The 20,135-nt window shown below is 44.3% G+C and overlaps 1 protein-coding gene across 11 annotated transcripts in view; it reads right to left on the bottom strand.

The window, feature by feature from the left end:
- The window catches only part of SCAF8 (SR-related CTD associated factor 8), a 221,559-nt gene that overhangs the window by 4,379 nt on the left and 197,045 nt on the right, over positions 1-20,135 (bottom strand). For 6 of the 11 annotated variants that reach the window (XR_011568540.1, XR_011568537.1, XR_011568544.1 and 3 more), the window contains one exon: positions 2,566-2,757. The gene's annotated coding sequence lies outside the window, so the exon portion shown is untranslated. Of the gene's footprint in view, positions 1-2,565; positions 2,758-13,435; positions 13,704-14,802; positions 15,203-20,135 lie in introns of all 11 variants that reach the window. The other 5 variants (XR_011568547.1, XR_011568546.1, XR_011568543.1 and 2 more) reach the window with 2 other exon arrangements.

The raw sequence follows: 20,135 nt of genomic DNA, 5'->3' as shown, positions 1-20,135 counted from the left end.
CAACATAAAATATCAATTTTAATGCTTATATACCTTAAAGAGGTCCAGTCAATTCTTGAGTGACAGATGGTTATGTAGCCAGCCTTTATTTTCACTGGAGCCCTCAGCCAAGGAAATGTGTTTGCTGAACCCATAAACTTTCCATGAAATGCAAGACATACAAAACAAGAGCACGCCTTTTCTCTCCAGTTCCCCTTTATGGCCCTGAGTTCCATGTTTTCAATTCCCTCGTCCCATTAAACTTGTTCTTGGACTTCGTCGCAGGATCTCTAGTTGGACTCTTCCTGAATTCCTTGTACTTCCTCCCAGCCCTGTTCACTATGTTGGGTCATTTCCATTTGCCCCTCAACAGCACTGTCTTCGTAACTTTCTGTTATATAAGTGCTGCTTATTATTATTATTATTATTGAAAGTATTCGGGGTTTGAAGTTTGGATGTCACAGTTCTGAGTGAGTTGGGAAGGGAGGAAAAACAGATCAACTTCCGTTCACGGGCTAAGACAATTTAAGCCACGTCTGAAGTTGAGGGTTGTTGGCATGGAGCCATCTGGTATACGGACAAGATCTTCACATGGGAAGTGAGTTTTGAACTTAAACTACGTAGAGAATGGATTTCCACCATTATGTTAGAACTAGCAGCTTTCTCCTCATAAGTGGAGCTATGAAATCCAATTAGGTATACAGGTGTGGTGGTGGTGTTTATTGTTTAGTCACTAAGTCATATCCAACACTTTTACAACCCCATGGACTGTGGCACGCCAGGCTCCTCTGTCCATGAGATTTCTCAGGCAAGAGTGGGTTGCCATGCCCTTCTCCAGGGGATCTTCCTGACTCAGGGATCAAAGCCAGGTGTCCTATACTGACAGGTGGGTTCTTTACCATTTGAGCCTGGGAAGCCCATACCTGTGAGTAGTGAGAATAAATCACATTAACTGTTATGTTATTAAAAGTTACTATTTGATGATGATATATAATTTGTTACTAAAAGTTACTATTTGACGATGATATATAATTTGTGGGTTTCAGTTTCAAAGCTAGGGTATTAAATGAGCTAAAATATGACCTTGAGCTCAGATTTACATGTTTGCCAACTTCTCCTTGGTCCAATATATCTCAAAAGGAAGAAAAAGAAAGTCTTAGGGTATCCTATAACAACTATAGTAAATGTTTATCAAATGCACCCTATACTCTGCACACTTACATAGATATGAAATAAACATATGGGCATGCCAATACATATAGACAATTTGATTCTTTTAAACAGCTTCATTCCAATGCATTTTTAAGAAATTTACAAACTTTAGTAATAGAATGAGGAAATTATGTCATGCAGAAAAACATCTGCCTTTTGTCTAGCACATTACATAAATACTTATTAAATTAACAGACACATAAATTAATAAATCTTTATTATTTAATTGGGACAATAATACCCTGACTTCATGGCTACTGTTTGGTTTTTCACCCAAACTTTCTCATTAGAAAGGTTAAATAAAAAAAAATAAAATAAAATAAAAAAAAAAGAAAGGTTAAATAAGCCATAAGCTTTAAAATTCACATGCCAGGCTTTTAAATCAGATATAGTTTTTGATAGGACTATGTATAACCTTTCTATAACAAGTTAGGTCTGTATCTTTATACTGTAAAGAATACATCTCCATTAAAAAAAATTTTTTTTTCAATCATTTTGGCATTGCAGTGTTCTCTTCTAGATTTTAAAACTACCACCACCGTCTGCAGTGGTTCCCCAAAGTTACAGGATTAATGAAGTCTTTTCCCTGCTATTGGGTTAAGAGTTTTAAAAACATTCCTATTTTACCATTTTTTTTTTTTAAAGGAGAAGAAAGAAAAAAAAAAGAACTTTGTTGTTGTCTACTCTTCATGCTTCTGGAATACCCTGCTCACTCCCACCTTCCTTCCCCCTCTCCCAACAAGGGATGGGAACTCTGTTTGCATATTTTATTATTATTTCACGTCATTGGAATGAGAGTCTCAGCAAACACACTTTCTCTTGTGGAATTCCCTAATAAAAACAGACAGCTTGTTTTGAACAAGCAGCCTCTGGAACAGGAGAAGCAGCAGAAGCTGGTGCAGGAGCTGACTGGGTTTTTCCTCTTGCCTCACAGATGTCTTTATCATCTGAATATACACTCCCAGCCCCCAGGGCCATGAGAGAACTTACAAAGCAAGTTTTCAAAAATATTTATTATTTATTTGGCTATGCTGGGTCTTAGTTGTGGCATGTGGGATCTAGTTCCCTGACCAGTGATTGAACCCGAGTCCCCTGCATTGGGAGCATGGAGTCTTAGCCACAGGACCATTAGGGAAGTCCGTATAAAGCAATTTTGGATTCTTTGAAATAGAGGGACTTAATTTGTCACATGGTTTCGACAATTTCTTGCTTCAAGTACCATTTCCTACAACAGGATAGCATCAATTTGTGCAGAGTCCTACATGGACCTGAAATTTAACTGAGAAAGGCACCCAGTCCTGACGACTCTTGTTAACCAGCAGTGTTCTCGTGGCTACCAGCTTGCAGAGAAACCCAAAGACATGCCAGATTTACCTCCTCCAGGAGGAAGTGGTTGAGAAATCCATCTTCTTTTCATTATGATGAGGGAATGAGAAACATGCCGTCCTGAAGAAGTACTAGGGGGACTTCTGTGTCTCCCCAGCACCATCCCGAGGGCAAGGTGAACACAGCAGTGATCGACGGCAGTGGTGGAGACCTGCTGTCAGCTTATCTGTCTACCAGCTCCTGTGAAAGCAAGCCAAAGAACAAGCCATAAGTCTACGAGCCATTCATGAACTCCTTTCTGTTTTGAAAATGTAGTTCATGCTTTCTAACTGTCATTATTATGACATGGATGAGGCTTCCCTCATAGCTCAGTCAGTAAAGAATCTGCCTGCAGTGCAGGAGACCGGGGTTCGATTCCTAGGTTGGGAAGATCCCCTGGAGAAGGAAATGGCAGCCCACTCCAGTATTCTTCCTGGAGAATCCCATAGACAGAGGAGTCTGGCAGGCTACAGTCCATGGGGTCGCAGGAGTTGGACACGACTTAGAGACTAAACCATCAACCATGACATGAATGCTCATTGAATACTGGCTCTTGATGATTACAATGACCTTGTCCTTGGGCATACTGGAAGCAGGACATGGCCTTCCTCCTTCCATCCTCATCTCTTCCCAATCCCAGAAATCACACAATCAATAACGGTCATCTGTTGCTAAGAACTTAAGCTGTGAACTTTCTTGGGAGAGATTTGTACTTTAATTGTAAACCTAATAATGCCTTCGAGAAGCAGAGGAATGATGCTACCCAATGGATCACAGACACTCGTAGAAGCAAGGAGGCAATCTGACTGAGGAGACCTCCCTGGAGCTCTTCAATGCTCCCAACAGGTCCACCCTGATGGTACACATTTATATGAGAAAACACTGTAGCTGTCACTAATTCCTTTCCTGGTGAGACCTTGACCTGAGCTGTTATTTAACTGCAAAGTATACTTGGTGGTAAACTGTATATATTTCCTCAGTTGCTGTGAATTCTGACTCAAGCCAATTCAGGCTAGCTTAATGAAACAAGAACCAGGAAAGCAAAAGCTTTCTGGCAGTTGCCTTGTGTACTGATGTAGAGCTTGGGCCTCCCTGGTGGCTCAGCTGGTAAAGAATCCGCTTGCAATGCGGGAGACCTGGGTTTGATCCCTGGCTTGGGAAGATCCCCTGGAGAAGGGAAAGGCTACCCACTCCAGCATTCTGGCCTGGAGAATTCCATGGACTGTGTAGTCCATGGGGTCGTAAAGAGACGCCCACGACTAAGTGACTTTCACTTTCACAGAGGGCAACTGATGCAATATGAACTCAGGGAATTCCCACATGGAGAGAAGCAGATGAGGGCTGCCCAGATGTAAAGGGAACATGAAAGGTAACCTTGAAAGGAATATAATATGAGCTCAATGCCTGAGTTCCATATAAAATGTGAAGACATATACAGAAACCTAATGTCTTTCCTTTTCCGTAACTGGACTCAACTTGGTGTACCAGCCCCTATTTCCAGTTTGCAGTTGTATTCGTTCCCGAGGGCTGCCCTGGGAAAATGTCCACACACTGGGTGGTTTTAACAACAGAAACTTACGTCCCATGGTTCTAGGGGCTGGAAGCCTGAAATGAGTGTCCACAGGGCCAGGCCTCCGTGAAGGCTCAAGGAGAGAATCTCTTTCACACTGGTAGCTTCTGGTGTTTCCAGAAATCCTCAGAGTTGCTTGGCTTGCAGATACATCACTCCCATCTCTGCCTCTGTCATCATGCGGCGTCTCTTATTGGATCTCTGTCTCTGTTCTCCTGTATTTTTTTATTTTTTTTGCCCCACCGTATTCAGGCTTCCCAGGTGGCTCAGTGAATGGTAAAGAGTCTGCCTTCTAATGCAGGAGGCGAGTGTTCGATTCCTGGATCAGGAAGATCCCCTGGAGTAGGAAATGGCAACCCACTCCAGTGTTCTTGCCTGGAAAATTTCATGGACAGAGGAGCCTGGCGGGCTACAGTTCATGGAGCTGCAGAGAGTCAGATACAACTGAGTGACTGAGCATAGCAAGCAGGGATGGAACCTGCGTCCTCTGCAGTGGAAACCTGGAGTCCAAACCCCTGGACTACCAGAGAACTCCCCCTCTTCTCCTCTTCTTAAAGAGACATCAGTCATATTGGGTTAGGGCCGCCTCTAATGACCTCATCTCAGCTTGACTACCTCTGCAAAGACTCTCTTTCCAATAAGGGCACATTCGTAGGTACCAGCCCTTCAACATACCTTTTAAGGAGACGTGATTCAATCCAGAACAGTCATGGAAAAGGAAATCTCACCCCTCCCAAGAAATGTAGTCCCTTCCAGTTTAAAAAACCTTCCCATATTTTGTCTGTTTCAGAGTTTTCCCTGTTCTGATCCCTTCTCTTCTCTCTGGAGGAGGCTGGGCGTGGGTCAGGCCAGGTGAGAAGCAGGTTGGAGCCCGCCTGGGTGAGGCATGCTGGCCCCAGTCTTCCGCAGGTCGCTCTTGCCTGGACCTAGTGGACCTTGGTCTTTGTTGCAGATGCTGCCATCCTGTCCCACCCTGGGCCCGCATTGTTAGGACTCCACAGGCTGTGTCCTCCTTCTCTCAACTGGGAGGCCTCCTGTCTGCGGGGCTGTTTTCAGCCTGGCTCTAAGCCTTGCAGACACAAAGATGAACAGACAGATTTGGGAAGGTTCCCCCCTCACCCCCCACCGCGCTTGGAACCTCTGGGGCACATGGGACTGAAGAGCTGACCTCTGTCAGTCTAGCACTGGCCTTCATTTATTTATTTTCAGTTCACTGTTCCACTCACTGGCAGGGGGCTTCCAAAAGTTTCTGTGGACTGAACTGGATGGACACACTTTGAGATCCCCAAGGACAAGGCCTGATGGTCAGAGGGCAGAACCTCACCCAGCACCGCACATCCTCCCTTCATCCCAGCTCAGCCCAGGAAAGGCTGTCTCTGCTCAGTGCTTGGGGCTGGCCTTCAGGCCACCAGACATGCTTCTCATTCTACAGTTTCCTTCGGAACTGCCCCCAAATCAACAGTCTCATCCTTGACTTAGGCTTCAGAATATAAAGGAACGGCTTATACTAGACCAGCCCTTGTGATGGCCAAAAAAAAAAAAAATAAAGCTAGCAGGATATCCAGATGAAACTTTATGCACACACACTCATATGCTTCAGTTCAGTCGCTCAGTTGTCTCCGACTCTTTGCGACCCCATGAATCGCAGCACGCCAGGCCTCCCTGTCCATCACCAACTCCCGGAGTTCACTCAGACTCACGTCCATCAAGTCAGTGATGCCATCCAGCCATCTCATCCTCTGTCGTCCCCTTCTCCTCCTGCCCACAATCCCTCAAAGAATCAGAGTCTTTTCCAATGAGTCAACTCTTCACATGAGGTGGCCAAAGTACTGGAGTTTCAGCTTCAGCATCATTCCCTCCAAAGAAATCCCAGGACTGATCTCCTTCAGAATGGACTGGTTGGATCTCCTTGCAGTCCAAGGGACTCTCAAGAGTCTTCTCCAACACCACAGTTCAAAAGCATCAATTCTTCGGCGCTCAGCCTTCTTCACAGTCCAACTCTCACATCCATACATGACCACAGGAAAACCATAGCCTTGACTAGACAGACCTTTGTTGGCAAAGTAATGTCTCTGCTTTTGAATATGCTATCTAGGTTGGTCATAACTTTCCTTCCAAGGAGTAAGCATCTTTTAATTTCATGGCTGCAGTCACCATCTGCAGTGATTTTGGAGCCCCAAAAAATAAAGTCTGACACTGTTTCCGCTGTTTCCCCATCTATTTCCCATGAAGTGATGGGACCGGATGCCATGATCTTTGTTTTCTGAATGTTGAGCTTTAAGCCAACTTTTTCACTCTCCACTTTCACTTTCATCAAGAGGCTTTTGAGTTCCTCTTCACTTTCTGCCATAAGGGTGGTGTCATCTGCATATCTGAGGTGATTGATATTTCTCCTGGCAATCTTGATTCCAGCTTGTGTTTCTTCCAGCCTAGCGTTTCTCATGATGTACTCTGCATATAAGTTCAATAAACAGGGTGACAATATACAGCCTTGACATACTCCTTTTCCTATTTGGAACCAGTCTGTTGTTTCATGTCCAGTTCTAACTGTTGCTTCCTGACCTGCATACAGATTTCTCAAGAGGCAGAACAGGTGGTCTGGTATTCCCATCTCTTCCAGAATTTTCCACAGTTATTGTGATTCACACAGTCAAAGGCTTTAGTATAGTCAATAAAGCAGAAATAGATGTTTTTCTGGAACCCTCTTCCTTTTTCCATGATTCAGTGGATGTTGGCGATTTGATCTCTGGTTCCTCTGCCTTTTCTAAAACCAGCTTGAACATCAGGAAGTTCACGGTTCACGTATTGCTGAAGCCTGGCTTGGAGAATTTTGAGCATTACTTTACTAGCGTGTGAGATGAGTGCAATTGTGCGGTAATTTGAGCATTCTTTGGCATTGCCTTTCTTTGGGATTAGAATGAAAGCTGACCTTTTCCAGTCCTGTGGCCACTGCTGAGTTTCCCAAATTTGCTGGTATATTGAGTGCAGCACTTTCACAGCATCATCTTTCAGGATTTGAAATAGCTCAACTGGAATTCCATCACCTCCACTAGCTTTGTTCGTAGTGATGCTTTCTAAGGCCCACTTGACTTCACATTCCAGGATGTCTGGTTCTAGGTCAGTGATCACACCGTCGTGATTATCTGGGTCGTGCAGATCTTTTTTGTACAGTTCTTCTGTGTATTCTTGCCACCTCTTCTTAATATCTTCTGCTTCTGTTAGGTCCATACTATTTCTGTCCTTTATCGAGCCCATCTTTGCATGAAATGTTCCCTTGGTATCTTTAATTTTCTTGAAGAGATCTCTAGTCTTTCCCATTCTGTTGTTTTCCTCTATTTCTTTGCATTGATCGCTGAGGAAGGCTTTCTTATCTCTTCTTGCTATTCTTTGGAACTGTGCATTCAGATGCTTATATCTTTCCTTTTCTCCTTTGCTTTTCGCTTCTCTTCTTTGCTTGGGAGTCATCAAAAAGCTGCCCAGACACTGAAGTCTTAAACCAAAATCCCTGAGAAAGGGGATTCTGGAGAGAGGAGCCCAGCGTTTGAATTCCTCTTCCCTTTGAGGTGTTTCCCCATCATCATTTTGACTGCCAAAACAGTCAGAGAAGTGTCTGTGATAATGGACCCCATAAGGGTCTGGCACCCAGATAAACTCTGAGGAATCAATTCAAAAAAGCCCTCATTGCAATTTAAAAATAGGCAAAAGATTGAAGTGTTACTATATAAAAGAAGATGTTCTAAAAGCTAATAAACATTTAGAAAAGATGCTACACCTCAGTCATCAGGGAAATAATAATAAATAATATATAAGACCACAAAGAGACCCCACCACATACCCTCCAAATGGCTAAAACAAAAAAGACGACAACATTGTGTTAGCAAGGATATGTATGAATCTCATAAATTGCCTGTGGGAGTGTAAATACATATAGTCACTTTGGAAAAACTTTTTGACAGTAACCACAAAAACTGAATAGATGCCATGACCCAACAATTCTTCCCCAGTGTATACACTCAATGGAAGTACACTTAAATGTGCACACCACTGGTATAAAAATGTTTCTGAAGTCATTATTTGAAAGAGCCCAAAGGAGAAACAACTCAAATGTCCCTCCACAGTAGAAAGGCTACATCAAGTATAGCATATTCATATTATGGAGTTACTATAATTATTACTATACAGCACAGTAAGGGAATCAATTCCTACCAGAATCTTACAAGCATACCGTTGTGAGAAAGACAGCAGAAATAAATTATTAGGTACTATGTGGTTCCATTGATGTAAAGTTCAAAAATGTGTGTGTGTGTATGGCTCAGTCATTCAGTCATGTCCGACTCTGTGTGACCCCATGAACTGTAGTCCACCAGATTCTCCAGGCAAGAATGCTAGACTGGATTGCCATTTCCTCCTCGAAGGGATCTTCCTGACCCAGGGATTGAACCTGTATCTCCTGCATTGGCTGGCTAGCGGTTACTTGTGGTGACTATGTCGGGGGTCAGGGTGGGGAGGGCAGCAGGGAGGGAAATATTATGGTTATGTTCTGTTTCTTAAAGAGGACTGTGGTTACACAGGTGTGTTTATTTGAGTAAACCCACAAAACTGTAACATATGTTCAGTGCATTTTGCTGTATTTATGCAACTGTAATAAAAATATCATTAAAACAAACATTTCTCAGATAGACTCCTGACACTGAAATGTAGAGCTATCACTCCTCGTACATTTCATCTTTGTGTTAAATGGGATATAAACTTTATTAAGATTGGAATTGCTTTTTAGGTCTAATAATTCGACTAGGTAATATTTGCCTTCAGGCAAGGTCTGCTCAAGTTGATCACTCAAATCACTTCACCTAGTTGAGCTCAGCTCCAGACTTTGCTTGTTTTAATTAGGTCAGTCAGTTCAGTCGCTCAGTCGTGTCTGACTCTGCGACCCCATGGACTACAACATGCCAGGCTTCCCTGTCCATCACCATCTCCTGGAGTTCATTCAAACTCATGTCCATCACATCGGTGATGCCATCCAGCTATCTCATCCTGTGTCATCCCCTTCTCCTCCTGACTTCAATCTTTCCTGGCATCAGGGTCTTTTCCAATGAGTTGGTTCTTTGCATCAGGTGCCCAAAGTATTGGACTTTCAGCTTCAGCATCAGTCCTTCCAATGAATATTCAGGACTGATTTCCTTTAGGATCTCCTTGCAGTCCAAGGGACTCTCAAGAGTCTTCTCCAACACCACAGTTCAAAAGCATCGATTCTTTGGTGCTCAGCTTTCTTTATGGTCTAACTCTCACATCCATACATGACCACTGGAAAAACCATAGCTTTAACTAGATGGACCTTTGTTGGTAAAGTAATGTCTCTGTTAATATGCTGTCTAGGTTTGTCATAGCTTTTGTCCCAAGGAGTAAGCGTCTTTTAATTTCATGGCTGCAATCACCATCTGCAGTGATTTTGGAGCCCAAGAAAATAAACTCTCTCACTGTTTCCATTGTTTCCCTATCTGTCATGAAGTGATGGGACCAGATGCCATGATCTTAGTTTTCTGAATGTCGAGTTTTTAAGCCAAGTTTTTCACTCTCCTCTTTCAGTTTCATCAAGAGACTTTTTAGTTCCTCTTCACTTTCTGCCATTAAAAGTAGTGTCACCTGCATATCTGAGATATTGATATTTCTCCCGGCAATCTTGATTCCAGCTTATGCTTCATCCAGCCTAGCATTTCTCATGATGTACTCTACATATAAGTTAAATAAGCAGGGTGACAATATGCAGCCTTGATGTACTCCTTTCCCAATTTGGGACCAGTCTGTTGTTCCATATCCAGTTCTAATTGTTGCTTCTTGACCTGCATACAGATTTCTCAGGAGGAAGGTAAGGTGGTCTGGTATTCCCATCTCTTTAAGAATTTTCCACAATTTCTAGGTTAGCTGAATATTTTTAATATAAGAACTTGTTACACTCCATGGAAATAACCTAAGTGTCCATCAACAGAGGAATGGATAGAGAAGTTGTGATATATATACACAATAGAATACTACTCAGCTATAAAAAACAAAGAATGAAATAATGCCATTTGCAGCAACATGAATGGACCTAGAGATTATCATACTAGGTGGAGTACGTCAGAGAGAGAGAGAGATAAATATATCAAATTCCTTAATCGTGAAATCTAAAAAAATGATACAGGGACGTCCCGAGGGGTCCAGTGGCTACAACCCTGAGCTCTCAATGCAGGGGGCCAGGATTTGGTCCCTGGTCAGGGCACTAGATTCCACTTGCCACAACTAAAGATCCCACGTGCAGCAACTAAGACCAGATGTAGCCAAATACAGAAATACAAAAAAAAATTTTTTTACTGACACAAATAAACTTATTTACAACCCAGAAACAGACTCATAGATAGAGAAAAGAAACTGATGGTTACGGAAGAGGAAGGAGAGGAGGGATAGAGTAGGTATAGGGATTAATAAATGCACATAAAATAGATAAACAACAAGGATTTATTGTCTAACACAGGGGATTATATTTTCTATCTTGTAATAAACGATAATGGGCTTCCCTGATGGCTCAGATAGTAAAGAACATGCCTGCGGTGTGGGAGACCTGGGTTTGATCCCTGGGTTGGGAAGATCCCCTGGAGGAGGACATGGCAACCCACTCCAGTATTCTTGCCTGGAGAATCCCATGGGCAGAGGAGCCCAGCAGGCTACAGTCTGTGGGGTCACAAAGAGTCAGACACGATGGAGAGACTGACAATAAACTATAATGGAAAAGAATAGAGAAACTACAGGTACATACATGTATAAATGTGTAGCTGAATCATGGTACTGGACACCGGAAACTAACACAGCATCGCGAATCAACGATACTTCAGTATAAATAAATACACAAAATTAAAAAAAAAAAAAGAACTTGTCACAATCGAGTGACTGAAGGCTTCCAGACACAAACCTGTCGGCACACCACCCTGACTCCCTGGCAAGGAGACGTGGCAGAGCTGGGTGGCGCTGCGGTGGGGCCGCAGTCCCGGGGCGGAGGGGTGTAGAAGGGCACCGGCACCCACAGCCGTGCTTGTTGTGGAGCACGGGTTCTCGGGTGTCCAGGCTCAGGAGTTGGGGTGCACGGGCTTAGTTGCTCTGTGGCCTGGGCGGGGGGATCTTCCCAGACTAGAGATCGAATTGTGTCCCCTGCGCTGTACTATCCACTGTGATATGGGGGAGACCAGGAGGTGATTTTCAAAGTAAAAAGAAGTGGCCCACCCCAGCTTTTGAGAGGTGCCCTGCACAGGGCTTGGAGCCGGGGCCCCCGACCTTCTCTGTGGAGTGTGAAGTGTTCACAGTCTTCCAGTACCTAAATGCTCATCTGTCTCCCGCACATGTGTTTTGATTCTTTCTCCAGCAGCCCAGTTTTAGTCCCTTTGGAAAAAGCTTCCTCAAGTATATGAAATTAGCTCTTTACCACAAAGGAAGAAAGCATCAGAAAAGACCACTCAGGATTTCCATTTCACAGAAAGCTTTCTGAAAGGCCTGAAATCAGAGGCAGGAAGCAGGCGTGATACTGGGCACCAGGAGCACCGTGAGCCCAGGTGCTGCCCACCCAGCATCTCGGGGCCCAGAGAGGCTGAAAGCTGTGCTGTTTCTTCCTCTGAGACACAACAGCTTGTCTCTTGAAGCCGCCATGAGTTCAGGTTTCTGCTGACCTTCTGGGGAAAACGCTACAGGAGACCTGCCCCTCTGTCTGGCTGTCACATGTGTGGTTTCAGTTCAGTTCAGTCACTCAGTCGTGTCCGACTCTTTGCAAACCCATGAACCGCAGCATGCCAGGCTTCCCTGTCCGTCACCAACTCCCGGAGTTCACCCAAACCCATGTCTGTGGAGTTGGGGATGCCATCCAACCCTCTCATCCTCTGTCGTCCCCTTCTCCTCCTGCCCTCAATCTTTCCCAGCATCAGAGTCTTCAAATGAGTCAGCTCTTTGCATCAGGTGGCCAAAGCTGAAGCATCAGCTTCAACATCAGTCCTTCCAATGAACACCCAGGACTGATCTCCTTTAGGATGTGCAGTTTAGCACACCTCAAACTCTCCCCGCAAGGTCTTGGGGTGCGACTTGATGCAAACAAAGAAGCCAATACAATTCTTCCGGTTGTCTTCATTTAGTCCTCAGGACGGATGAGAGCAGGGCGGTTCTCTGGTGGCTCAGTGGTAAAGGATCCGCCTGCCAATGCAGGAGACACGGGTTTAATCCCTGATCCGGGAAGATCCCACAGGCGGTGGGGCCACTAAGCTGTGTGCAGCACAACTTAGTGAGCCTGTGTTCTAGAGCCCGTGAGCCGCAACCACTGAGCCCACTGAAGCCTGTGTGCCCTGGAGCCCGCGCTTCCTAACAAGGGAAGTCACCACAATTGAGAAGCCCACACGCGGCAACTGGAGAGAAGGCCCACACAGCAACAAAGGCCCAGGACAACCAAAAGTAAAAGAAAGTAATAAATAAAATTATATATTAAAAAACAAAAAACAGATGAGACCAGTCCTACTGGGCTTCATCTGCTCTCATGTCTCGAGGGTGGGCTGCAGGCTGCTTGCTTAATAAATCCTGCCTGTTTGAAAAACACAATAAAGACAGGTGAGCATCTCAGTGATGGGGAATGATCTTTCCAAACTTGATCTTTCCAAACTGAGGAGGAGGAATGGCAGAGAAGGCCCTTCTCAGATCTAAGGTCAGGGGAAAGGGCCTTACGACACCCGTGGTCTCTTCACACGAGACAAGGGAAGCATCCTTCAGTGGCTTCTCCAGGGGCAGGAGTGGAGGGAGAAAGTTTGCATCATTTTTATGGTGACTCACCTATAAACCTTAATTAAAAATCTGTTCATAATGCAATACTGTCAACCAACTCCACTTGAATAAGATACATTTTTTGAAATCTCTTCAAATTGTGTGAAATGGCCAATAGTTGAAGAAAGCAACCTCATGACAGAGTCCTCTCCTGAATATAAAATAGATCACAAAGATAAATGCAAATACCCTTTTTCCTCTTAAATCCAAGATGTAGGCAGAAGCTCATAAATCCAGGTACCCTCTTAGTTGAAGGGCTTCGCTAGTGGCTCAGATGGTAAAGAACCCACCTGTAATGCAGGTGACACAGGTCTGATCCCTGGGCTTGGAAGATCCTCTGGAGAAGGAAAGGGCTACCCACTGCAGTATTCCTGCCTGGAAAATCCCATGGATGGAGGAGCCTGGTGGGCTACAGTCCATGGGGTTGCAAAGAGTCAGACATGACTGAGCGACTAACTCTTAATTTAAACATTTAAATCATACCTACGGAGTGAGGAGAATTTCTGAACTCCAGTGACCCACTGCAGTACTCTTGCCTCTAGGAGTGCATGGACAGAGGAGCCTGGCGGGCTGCAGGCCACGGGGCTGAAGAGTCGGACACGACCGAGCGACTTTCACTTCACTTCAGTGACCCTTCCAGGAATTTTATCATGAAAAGCCTTCCAATATAATTAGGGGGAGATTAGTTTGAAATAGTCTTTTTAAAGGAAGGTTCTTCATCTATCATTCTATAAAGATTTATTGCCATTCTCTGAAAGATAACAAAAATAGAAAACAAATCAGCATACAGTTATTATCTGTTATATAGGAGGTGTTATTAATATAAAATGAGCATAAGCACCTCTGTCACTAAAGATTCAAAAACCTTAAAGAACCCACCTGTCTTCCCTTCTTCCCAGGGAACATTATAGAGGATGGGACAGCACATACAATGATACAACTGTGGGTTTTGTTTGTTTACTCACATGGACAGGAGTAATATATGACTGTATAGGGTTTGTCTTTCAAAAATTTAAGTTTCAAATGTAAGCAATTCAGTTTAGTCGCTCAGTTGTGTCCGACTCTTTGCGACCCCATGAATCGCAGCACGCCAGGCCTCCCTGTCCATCACCAACTCCCGGAGTTCACTCAGACTCATGTCCATCGAGTCAGTGATACCATCCAGCCATCTCACCCTCTGTCGTCCCCTTCTCCTCCTGCCCCCAATCCCTCCCAGCATCAGAGTCTTTTACAATGAGTCAACTCTTCGCATGAGGTGGCCAAAGTACTGGAGTTTCAGTTTTAGCATCATTCCTTCCAAAGAAATCCCAGGGCTGATCTCCTTCAGAATGGACTGGTTGGATCTCCTTGCAGTCCAAGGGACTCTCAAGGGTCTTCTCCAAAACCACAGTTCAAAAGCATCAATTCTTTGGTGCTCAGCTTTCTTCACAGTCCAACTCTCACATCTATACATGACCACTGGAAAAACCATAGCTTAGATATAGCTCAAAACAAAAAAAAAATACCCTTGTCTTTTTTTGTTTTTTGGTCATTATGTTTTTAACAATTTTTCTACATTATCCTTTCAGGAGAAGGAACTTTAAATTGAAAAGGTATCAATGAACTATTTGGGTTCAAATGTACTGATTTTAGTAGAGGGAAAACCATATGAGGTCAGACTGTTCATGTCCACGTGCTCAACATACAGCCTTGTCCTGGAATATACTGGATGCTCCTTAAGCATTACATAAGTGGATCAATGACTTAAAGATGATGAATTCAATCACTATATAACAGAAGAAAAAAGAATATTATTCAGTAGAAGAAGGAAGACAAGAGAAAACAATTAAAATTAGAGTCTGAACGCTTACTTGACCTGTTTCTGCTGTGCTAATCTTTTTCTTTGTCTCTGCCTTTAATCTCCTGGTGACCAGTATTTGCATCACACGTGGGAGGGTGCATGGACGGGAAAGGGTAAAAGTACTAGCCGCCACTGCAGACACCTATTTTGTTGTTGTTGTTCAGTCACTCAGTCATGTCTGACTCTTTGTGACCCCACGGACTGCAGCACACCAGGCCTTCTGGTCCATCACCAACTACCAGAGCTTGCTCAAACCCATGTCCATTCAGTCAGTGATGCCATCCAGCCATCTCATTCTCTGGCGTCCCCTTCTCCTCCTGCCTGCAATCTTTCCCAGCATCAGAGTGTTTTCCAGTGAGTCATTTCTTTACATCAGGTGGCCAAAGTATTGGAGTTTCAGCTTCAGGTACCTACTTAGTTTGTTGATATTAGTAAAAAAGAAGAAAGAAAATGTGCTTAAAGATCATGAAGACCAGCTTCTCATTTTGCAGATGAGGAAAGCAAGAAATCAAATGACTTGACTAAGGTCATAGGCATAGCCAGCTAAATGTAAGGAGTATCATTTTATTATTTATTGCTTTGGGGGGAGGGGCTATATGATGCTAAATAAACTTATCATAGACCTGCCTGATATCAGCTCCCCACCCCCAAATATTGGATGGAGTTTCTTTGGTTTGACCAATCCACTGATTGCTTTTACGTTGATTTTGATAAGAATGCTAGGAAAATAATGTTCTTAAAACTTTACTTTGCACAAAAATGACTGGGGCAATGCCTGTTAGAAATGGATTTCTAAAACTCTCAGAGTTAGAGAACGAACTTAATGGTTGCCAGGGGGAAGGGATAGATAGGGAGTTTGGGAAGGTCATGTACGCACTGCTATATTTAAAATGGATAACCAACAAAGACCTATTGTATAGCACATGGAACTCGGCTCAATGTTATGTGCCACCTGGATGGGAGCAGGGGTTTGGGGGAGAATGGATACATGTATATGTATGGCTGAGTCCCTTCGCTGTTCACTTGAAACTATAATATTGTTAATTAGCTATACCCCAATGGAAAATGTTTTTGGTGTTTAAAAAAAATTAAAATAAAAAAAAGAAAAGAAATGCATCTTTCTGATCCTGAACTCCTGAGAGTCTAATTCTGTGGATCTGGAGTGAGGCTAAAGAATCTGAATTTTAACAAACACATCCATGTGACTTGGATGCAAAAAATTACTTTGAGAAGCACCGTTCTCAAGAGCCTGAGGTCAGTCAAGACCCGCCTCTCAGCAACAGCCATGGAAAGCCCCCCTCTGACGGATTTACAGAGCTGCTGAAATGAAGTTTGACATGTGGGAGAAACATGTATAAATCGTGCTTTGAAGAACACTGCTATGTCATCACTATTAGAGATATATATTCAGTTATATACAACTGTATGTTGGTGACAAGGTCTATATTCAAAGTCATTTCATTTTCTTAACTAACTGACACTTTGTGAATATCAAGTTCACTCCTCAAGACCAAGCTAAATGCCATGCTCTTAACATAGAAAGACCAAGAGGCACCGAAAGCTGTCAGGAGCTCCATGAGGAAAGAGGCCAGGCTGGTCCAGCGGCGCTCACAATTGTACCCCTTGCACCTCTCACATGCTCTGCACATAATAGGTATGTGATAAATATATATTTATAAATCAATCCAACAGAAGGGGAATATGAAATAGTATGAATATTTGCATAATTCTTCTGTATAAGTGACTACTTGTGATAATACAATTGGTTGGTCTCTTACTGGAAAAATAATTCATCAAGAGGAAGGGGATATAATATATACATACGGCTGATTCACACTGTTGAACAGCAGAAACAAGCACAGCATTGTAAAGCAATTATGGGGCTTCCCAGGTGGTGGTAGTGGTAAAAAACCCACCCGCCAACACAGGAGACACAAACTTGGGTTCCATCCCTGGGCTGGGAAGATCCCTGAAGGAGGGCATGGCGACCACTCCCTTATTCTTGCCTGGAGAATCCCATGGACAGAGGTGCCTGCTGGGCTATGGTCCATAGGGTCGCAAGGAGTCAGACATGACTAAAGTGACTTAGCACACACACAAGTAAAGCAATTATACTCCAATTTAAAAATAAATTTTTAAAAAACTATTCACATGTTTAAAAAAAATAAAGAAAAATAATTCATATGTTTAAGAAGGCGTCAACTACAAGTCTGGGAGGAAATGGATGGCAAGAAACCCAAAGCTTGAGGAGAAAATCAGACCTTTCTTCCATGGATCAGTCTCTGTTTCTGATTCCCTAAAGTTTCCATTACTCCAAACCACAAGTTTTTGCAAGGCTCAGTGTATTTTAATTAAACCCCAGCGATGAACACAGACTTTCCAAACTCCGTCCTGGTTTGCACCGTCCAGCTTCAAAGCCGGGTTGAAAGAAAACAGTGAGGGGGCCTGATGCTCAACAAGGCCTTGGAAGCGTGCGTTGCCCTTGCCCAGAACAGAGCCACCGAAGAGTGGCATGGACAATTACCCTGAGTGCACAGAATGGCACTTAATGATCATTTCCTTGCCTTCTGGGATTGGCGTTTGGTTCTTTATTCGCCTGGTCTGTGTTCACAGAGTAAAACTCTTGTCTGTGTGACTCAGGCCATGAAAATGCTTGACTTGGCAACCCACGTGGGTATTCCCACATGGGCCTCAGCCCAGCGCCCGGGGAAGGGAGAAGGCCGGCCCTTGCATCCTTCCCCAGTGCCATCTGTGATGTCCCCGTGGCCCCTGCCAGCAGCCACAGTGGAGGGAGGCTGCTAGGGGAGGCTGTGTCCCGAGTTAAACTCTGCTCAGAGAGGCGGGTTCACAAAACCACACGGGACCCATGGGGAGACTGCTTTCTTTCTCCCTTCTTCCTTTTCCTTTCTTCTTTTCTTGATCTTTCCCTTCCTCTCTCCCCTCCTGTGCCCTCCTTCTTTCTCTGCAGGTCTCTCTTTTTATTTTTTAATTTTTATTTGAAAGAAAAAAATGTTTTTTGGCCTCACCTCACAGTATGCAGCATCTTAGTTCCCCAACCTAGGACTGAACCCGGAGCCCTAAGCCATGGAAGAACAGAGTCCTAACTACTGGATCGTCAGGGAAATCCCTCTCTGTGGGTCTCTTGTGAAAAGAAAAGGCTCAAAAATCTCAAAGAAATATTCATGAAGCAGACATTTCTGTGGCCAGCACTGGCCTCTCCCAGGTCCGTCTCTCTTTCCAACTCAGACCTTTGCTTTCCACATCAGAGACACAGGTAGCTCCTATGCAAAAGTAAAAAGAAACCAAGAGGAAAATCCAACAATGAACCATTAGAGGAGAACCACAGCTACACTTTAATCTGAGCAACGTGGTCTGAAGGTTACCTGCATGGTCTCTGCAGATTAAGTGGGTGTCACCCACAGTGCCAGTTAGTATCCTTGGCAACCAACTATCACTCAAAGAGGCTGGAGAGATAATCCTGGTTCAGGACCCTGAACAACCTCATACTTGAAACACATACTATGCAATGACTTGTGGACTCTGAACACAACTATGACACACACTGAGTCTGCCAAGTTCACCTTGTAGATGAGGGGGAAAAATACATAGTTTAAACCTTAAACAATTCAATTTGCAGAGCAATTGGACCCACAAGGGGATCAGGAAACCAATCTGCAGCCAGCACATATTCATGGCACAGAGAAGAGTGAGTTTCAGCTAAAGGGTCTCCAAGGCTGTTCATCTCAGTAATGGCATGGCCCCTGAATACGTATCTGGAAACTGGATCGCAGCCATGGGGCGATAAAGTTCAGGAAGTGAGTTGGTATCTTCACTTTAGTGCACTGGTTTGAAATTCTCAGGTCAGCATGAGCTGGTGAGTTTTACAGGGGAATTCGAGATCTGGAAACAGCTCCAGGCTTGCTGCCTTTTCAGAGTTCAAAGCCATTCTTTTCCTGAGTGTTTACTGCCAGCATCCCAGCTCTGCCATCTGTGAACAGGTGCTCTATTTATAGGTGACTTCTGGTGGGCGAATGCCAAGTGCTCAACCCAGAAATATTGTTATCTGAATGATTTACACGCATGTCCTGAACCCCACTGGGCACTAAACAGAGGGATGCTTTCCTAATAAATCTTGCATTTGTCAACATTCATTTCAGGTAATCTGAGTCGACAGTCAAGAGTCCACTTCTCAATAAGCAGCCAACTTTTCTTCTATTAAATTTTTAGGAGACTATATTACCAAGTTCTGGGAAATACCATTGGCAAGAAGCTGAGCTGGAGTACGTTTAGGAACTCAATCGTGTTAAGCTGTCTGCCCCAAACACATCTGGGCCACAAGCATACCCGCGATCAGTAAGTCAGATGGCCTTGCTGCTTCCAAGGCCTCCACGGTGGTCTCTGCCCAACCACCACCCCTGGAAGGCCAGAGAAGCACGGCAGCGACAGAGGCAAGCTCAGAGGCTGTGCTCAGCGGAGGACGTGAAATGAGGAAGAAGCCTGCAAGAAGCCTCCAAGAGCTCTTGGAGCCTGTAATCCATTCGAGGAGGAAAGATGGCGCCCGTGAATGCGGAAGTTAACACTGCTGAGCCGCTGGGGCCCCTGAACCAGAGGATGGGACGGAGCTTCAGGGAGGGAGAGACGAACAGGTGGGAGTGAACGGGGAGCGTGGTGAGGATGTGAGCTGGAGGCCCCGGACCTGCAGAGGAGGAGGAAGCGCGTTCCAAGGGAGGCGGTGAGAGGAACGACGGCTTGAAGCAGACGTCGTGTTGGGACGGGGAGGACCCTGAGGTTCAAGCTGGCAGTGGCCTGGCCTCTCCTGGGCAACCCAGGGTACCAGTGCTCTCAGAGGGAGGGGAGGAGAAGGAACCAGTGTTTCACAAAGGCTGATACAGAGGCTGAGCCGGATGGGAAGACGATGTGAAAGCCTGACGTGGACTGAGCGTCAGGACACTGCAGGCATTGCCCAGGTCCGCAGTTTTGAACAGGGGGAATGTAGCCCAGGTACACTGAGGTGATGCCCTGGGATATGGGGAGAAAACAGCAGAGTTTGTATTTGTACTTGCTTTTTAAATTCTCATCTTTTTTTTTTGAGTATATTTTATATAAACATACCAGTGTAATAGAAAAAATATATACTATAGACTGACTTGTGCATCACCTCCAAATTTGTATGTTGAGGTCCTAAGCTCCAATGTGACTTGTAGTTGGAGATGGGTCCTTAAGGAGGTAATAAAGATTAAATAGGGTCATAAGTGTTCACCCTGATTTTGATAGAAGAAAGAAGAAAAGAAGAATAGACACCAGGCCTCTCTTTCTCTCTCTTTCCTCTCTCTCTGTCTTCCT

The sequence above is a fragment of the Bos indicus genome, chromosome 9, assembly GCF_029378745.1.
Source record: "Bos indicus isolate NIAB-ARS_2022 breed Sahiwal x Tharparkar chromosome 9, NIAB-ARS_B.indTharparkar_mat_pri_1.0, whole genome shotgun sequence".
In the NCBI taxonomy this organism is placed as follows: domain Eukaryota; kingdom Metazoa; phylum Chordata; class Mammalia; order Artiodactyla; family Bovidae; genus Bos; species Bos indicus.
This window is presented reverse-complemented; position numbering and strand designations above follow the sequence as displayed.